The sequence below is a fragment of the Octodon degus genome, unplaced genomic scaffold (assembly GCF_000260255.1).
Source record: "Octodon degus isolate 3935 unplaced genomic scaffold, OctDeg1.0 scaffold00001, whole genome shotgun sequence".
In the NCBI taxonomy this organism is placed as follows: Eukaryota; Metazoa; Chordata; class Mammalia; order Rodentia; family Octodontidae; genus Octodon; species Octodon degus.
Genome location: NW_004524577.1, coordinates 28,004,793 through 28,011,735, shown reverse-complemented (window position 1 = coordinate 28,011,735; position 6,943 = coordinate 28,004,793).

Below are 6,943 nucleotides of genomic sequence, written 5' to 3'. Positions count from 1 at the left end.
TATATATTTGGGCAGAACCTGAGATTGAACTCAGGCCCTTGTGCTTGTCAGGCAAGCGCTTATTCTACTGAGCTATCTCCCCGGCCCCTCCACAATATTTTGGACATGAAAAAGGTCCTGTGCAAAAAGAATTGGGAATCATTTTTTTTAGATAATAGCAAATAATTACTTCTCTCCCATTATGGTACTGGTACTCAAACCTAGAGCTTTAAATATGCTATGCAAGCACTCTAGCACTGAGCAATACCCCTACCTTTAGTTTCAAATTTTAAAATAAGAATGTAAGATGATAAGATTGATATTTTAGAATATTCACTCTAAGCAGATGGTGCTAAACAAATTTGAGGGACATAAAAGGAAAACCAAAGACAGTGGTTTTAAAACTAATCAAGGTGAACTCTGCTTGGGACATTTAATGGTGAAATGGATAAAGAGGACGGAATCAACCCAGAAGAAAAGTAGAACATAGGAATAAAAGGAGGTATGGATAGATTTGATATGGAGGAGAGAGAAAGAGGCGGTAAGAGATCATGCCTAAGTTTTAAGTTTAGAATCTTGGGAAATTATAATGGAAGTAAGACATACAGGAAGTAGGATTGTTGGAGAAGACAATGAATTTGATTAGAGATGTGCTCACTTCGGGATACCTGAGAGACAGAGAAGTGAAGTTTTTGGTAGGAAAAAGGAAATGTGACTTGAAATCCCTAGGAAAGAGGCAGCGGCCATACATGAAGGTCTAGGAACTACTAGAATAATTAAGAGAAAATTTAATAGTGAAAGCATGAGGTTCTCTGTGGAATCTCAAATACTGTTGTAATAGAATCAAACATTAAAATGACCATAAATAAATAAAAAGAGGGAAATTTGAAAACCGAAGAGTGAATGGCATCACTCAGAGGAAGCTGTTGATTATAAGAAGTTGTTATGGTTTGTGTCTAGCTGTCTCCCCCAAAGCCTCATGTAAGTCATGGGGTGGACTTCTAGAGTTTATGATTAAATCATGATCCAGTGCTAGGATTATGGGTGTGAGTGCTATACCCAGCCTGGGGCAGACAGCCTGAATGCAATTTAAGGGAGACAGATTTGCTCTCTGTTGCAATTGTTGCTGTTACTCCCATTTGCTCTTGCTCTCTGCTCTTAGCCTCAGAGAATGGTTGTTCTCTGCCTTGTGCCACTGTGCCTTGGAGCCAGCTGAGTATGGACTGAAACCTCCACTGACTGTGAGCTGAATAAACCCTTCATTTTGTGTATCGGGTATTTGTCCCAGCAACAAGAGAAGAGTATCTGAGACAGAAGTTCAGAAACAAATGTTAAAATTAGAAACATCAGACTTTAAGCATAGGCAGAAGAGAACAGTTGAAGTTCACAGTCTGAAGAGAAGGGTATAAAAGATGCAGGAAAAAATAGTAAAAGGTTAAGTACTGTAGTGACAAAGAAAGAGAAAACGGGCCAGTAGACTCATCACCAAAAGTGGTTATCTGAAGTAAGTAAGTACATTCTAGGAAAATAATGGCCAGTGCACAACAGAATCTAAGGAATGAATTGAAAAGCAAAGAAATGGAGGCTAAGAGTGAAAGGAAAGAAAGGAGGAAAAGAAGACACCACCACACTGAGGAAAGGCCTACAAAGAGAATTAACTCAGGACAGGGGAGACGCACTTGTAGGGCTGGGCCCAGACGTGGCCACAGGAAAAAGTGATTATGACAGGGGAGACAAAGGAGACCACTGATAAAGCAAAGTATCAGGGACAATAGGAGGGTCAGATCCAGTCATTCTTGGTTGTCCTTCATCCCTGTGCACCCAGACACACTGCTGGACCTTCTCCAGGCTGCTCAGGAAAGTTCTCTGGCCCGTTGCCACTGTTCATCAATTAGCTAAAAATTACTTCAGCTGCTCTCTTGTCTGCCGACTTAACATTCACTCTACATCTGGGGACTTCCTGAATAAAGGTTTGGTGGAGAGAAAGCCAAGAGCTTCTAAAAATAAATTATACCTTATTAGTTCCTCAACACAAGTGAAATCACAAACGTTAAGCGCTGAAATGACTGGGTAAGCAAGTTGCCTAGGAAGGCCTAGAAGAACTGCATGCTTAGCTTTCTGAGTTAGCTTCATTCCATTGCTAAAGTCATCCCTCCCAGCTCTCACCTCAGACCTGTGTTGCCTTTGCAGCACACTCTTAATGGCTGTGTCTGGGGAGGACAGTTCTCTGGGAATAGCTAGGTTGGGCTGGAGCCAGTTTGGAAAAGCCAATAGGCAAGACTACCTCAAACAAGGAGATAAGATGGAGAGTAGCAACCAGTGATGAGACCAGAAGGGGTCTGAATCCATCAATCAAAATCAAATGATATTTACAAAATTGACTGGGGGCCTATAGGAGAGACTGGACATTAGCCTTCTATTTTAAAGTGCCTGCTATGCATAATGACTGTGATCAATGTCCTCACCTACCCACCCACCCACACACTTCATTCTTTCATTGAGCCAATGGCTATGGGATGGGGCTAGGAGAGGCAATATACAAAATACAAGGTCAATGAAGGGTTCAGAAGAGGCAGGGAATAGGATTCAGAGGTAACAGAAAATGAGCTTCTCAAGGAACCTAGATACCTTATAGAAAGGAACAGAGTGTTTCTTCCTCTACATAGGAAAGAGTGAAGTAAACTTTATGTGTTTTTTATTGTTGTTATTGTTTGTTTGTTTCTTTTGCAGTACCAGACATCAAACTCAGGACCTTGCACTTGCCAGGCAGGTGCTTATGCCACTGAGCTATCCCCAACCCTTTACGCATTCTTAAAAGACAGAGTCAGACTACATCTGACATGTTGGTGATATAAAGTAAGCCACTGCCTCAGTTGATCAACAGTCCCCATGATCCATAGCCACCAGAATAGCTTGAGCTTTCCATCTCAGTTCCACTTGAATGCTCCCAGGCATCCCGTTTTAAGCCACCTCATCCTGGCCCTGTCCTTCCCTTCACTTCCTCACCATCTCTGTATCCTCAGAAATACAGTCTTTTGTGAGCAAACTGCTCTTAGCCAAGCTATTTCTCATGTTACCTCAGTTTCTTTGCTCCAAGTGAGGATACCAGATCCACTGAAACCCTTGTAGATTCTCAGGGACCTAGGTTTTCCTAGTGTCACATACAGGACTCAGACTTCTCACCCCCAAAAGCCATTCCTAGGCCTAAGACATCCTCTTTCTAAATCTTCTGATTCAATGTTATTCAGTGATACCACTGTTCATCTCTCGCTGTGACTGGAAGCCATCTCCTACCACTCCATTCCTCTCAGCACACACTTACCCAGCCTACCTCAGGTGCTACCTTCCCCACATGCCTTTCACCTAATTCTGCAATTGAATCTCGTATGGCACAACCAGTGACAGGATCTAGGTCATCTGCATAAAGCCTATCTGCTGAGAAGACTGAAGGAAATAGGTTACTAGAGTCAGTTCTCTGGTACTTGTGTTAAAAAGAACAACTGGAAGAGAGATTGAATGAATGTTGAATAAAATAATCTTCAGTTTCTCCCATATATAGAGTGCTCTTCTCTCAATTCAGGCAAACCTAAGTAAAAATAGTGTCTTCCTATAAATCAAACTTTTACCATCCCAGCTTTTTGCAAAGGTAGTATGATTCTTTCAGTCTACTAGAACAAAAGATCTAAAGTCAACCCTTTTCTCTCTCTTTCATCTACCATGTCTAAATTTTTACATACACCCACTATTTCCCTGGAGAGGAAACTGCTCTATAGATGTACACTTTCCACACATCCAAGGTGTCCCTAGACTATCAAGAGTCACACTGCCTTGTGCTCAGATTGTTGCAATCGCTTCTGGCCTCAAGTGTCTCCAAACATGTTCTATAAAGCCAGGCATCCTTCTAAAGCATGACTCCCTTGGCCTCAACCCCTGGTCAAACATTAATTATTAACATGGAGATTTGATTAGTGATTCCTAACGCAACTACTTCTGTGAGCTAAAATACCCAGGAGCGGAAAGAGACTGAAAAACGAGATTGCCAGTCACTCTATTTCTAAAATCTAGAAGGAAATTCTACTAAAAACAAAATACATGGAATTGAATTAAGAAATACAGTACCAGGAACAACTGACATATTTTTTGCCCCTAAAAATAAACCAAAGAGATTGCGATTTAGCCTGCCCCCTTTCTGCTATCAGCCATCCAGGCATAACCCTTCAAAAGCTGGGATCTCTGATGGGTACTGCTGATGCCTTAAATTTTTCCCCTTTTACATCTTCATAGTACAGCGTATCCCAGAACAGGGTGAGGAGTTTAATAAAATGGTTTTTAGACTCACTAACAACTGCAGCAGACACCACTGATGCCACCCTCATAGTAGTGGGCTTCCACTGTGAGAACCCTGCCCTGGATCACTCAGGTGCTGTCAAGAATGAGTTTTCTGAGACCACCTGGGGCCGCAGATCTTGAATAGACCCAGAGCCCAGGCCTGGCATGTGAGTGAGACTGCCTGAGGCCCGAGGAACCTGAATAGACCCACAGTGCAGGCCCAGTGTGTGAGTGAGAGGACGTGGGGCCAACGGATCCTGAATTGACCCGGAGCACAGGCCTGGTGTGTGAATGAGACTGCCTTGGGCCCACTGGATCCTCATTCGACCCAGAGAGCAGGCCCAGCATGGAACCCTTCAGCAGAACTCCTTGCAAAGAGGCTAGAGGCAAGACCCAACCAGCTGATTCAGGAGCAGAACGTTTTGACAGAGTGACACAAAAGGTTCAACTCCAACATCTGCAGCAGAAAGAAGTGGAGCACAGCAGCCAGACCCCAGTCAGATCCAAGCAATACCCACCTGGAGGAATCTGAACTTCGTAGATCCAGACCTGGTGCTAAGGTAACAACTCTATCTAAGCTCTACACCAAAGGTCAGAAGACAGTGGTATACAAAATGACAAAGAGAAGGAACAAAATGCAGTCTCAGGCCCCGAGTCCACCCAGTACAAATGCAGAAGACACTAGCACTGAGGAAACTGGAAATCACACACCTGATATCTTGAAAATAATAGCGTTGGCAGCAAAGAAACAACTGCAGAAAGGTATAGAAGAAATCAGGTCAGAAATAATTTCTGAACTAAAAAAATGTAATAATAACTGTAATCAAAGAAGTACTAAGTGCTTCAAAAGAATACACTGATAGAAAAAGTAGAGCAGAATATAAAAATGATGGAACCCCTGAATAAACAATTTAGGAAAGAAATAGAATATATGAAACAGATTCAAAGTGATATGTAGGAAATTAAAACCTCAATCACAAGCTGGCAAAACTGTTTGGGTGAAAGTGAAAATAGACTTTCTGACCTTAAAGACACCATTGCAGCTAGTGAAAGAGTAAGATCTCTTAAAAACAACTAGAAGGCAGGAAAAAATAATTCAATACCTGCAAGATGATGCAAAGATGAACAATGTGAGACTAATAGGCATCAATGAGAAGGAAGGAGTCAATACAAATGATATAAAAAGAATATGGGCAGAAGTAATAGCAGAAAACTTTCTGAATATGGGGCAACAATCTGACATTCATGTAACTGAAGCATATAGAACTCCAAATAACATCAACCCAATTAAAACCACACCCAGACATATAATAATCAAGATCCCAGAAATTCAGCACAGGAACAGTATACTAAAAGCCACTAAAGAAAAGAAACAGATCACATTTAAAGGAAAACCCATCAGAATAATGACAGATTTCTCTTCACAAACCATCAAGTCAAGAAGAGCATGGAGGGGGAACTACCTGCTCGGGCCCCACTTCTGTCCCTCTCTGGGACAGGAACTTTCTTTCCCTCAATAAATATATTCTGCTCATAACCTCCGTTTGTTCCTAAAATTCATTCTTCAGTTTTAAAGAACACAAACTCGTGCAGGTCAGGTCGGGTTTTTCCCTATGTCATTTGGAGGTTCCCTATATGGTTTGGAGGTCACCCACCTGAGACCAGTTTTTCTCCCTGTATCATTTTGGAAGTTCCCACGGAGATCACTGGATGGAGAGGACTAGAGAAATGAGGGAAGGAAGAATTCATAGGGAAAATGTTCCTGAAAGAAGGAACAGCAAGTACAAATGCTCTGGAGCTGGTGAATATGTCATGTAATTTTATATATAAATAAGGCCACTGTAGTTGGGAGTCAGCAGAGCTGGATCACAGACAGCAAGAACGAAAGTATGCATTTATGTACAAGGCCTAAAGGGGTCTCATGAGGCAGCTCAGACTCGTGGTGATCCTCATGCTTTCAGCCTCCCCAGCGCTGGGACTACAGGGGATTAAACTAAGACACTGATGCTTTCCAAGCAAGCGTTTATTCCACTGAGCCATCCTCCCGGCCAAGTCAACAACTTCTGTCCTCACCAGTCTTATGGAAAACCCACTAGTATTATGGACTATGGGACTATATTGAAATATATTGCTGAATTCACACACCTATAATATTTAAATGACAATGGAGTACCCTTCTCTGACAAAACTAAACAAAAAAGAGGGATACAAATGAAGGACCATTTTGTATCTGTATGTTCAAAATAGTTAAGATAGATACACAGCTGCATTCCCTTGGATCATTGAATAGAGATTTGTTCTAATAGTTATTTGTGGACAGAATATCATGTCTGCATCTTGTACAATGAATCACCACTAAGACAACAATATGCAATGTATTAATTATTGAAACTGTGCTAGGAATGGGTTGAGGAACTGTCTCATTGTTAATTGTTTCTCAATAAAATTATTTTTTTAAAAAAGAGCATGGAGCAAAGTACTTCAAGTCTTGCAAGAAAACAAATTCCAACTCAGACTAACATACCCTGCAAAACTCTCTTTCAAATATAATGGAGAAGTGAAATACTTCCATGACAAAGAACAACTAAAGAATTTCATGATGACAAAGCCAAGCCTACATAGGCTACTAAATGAT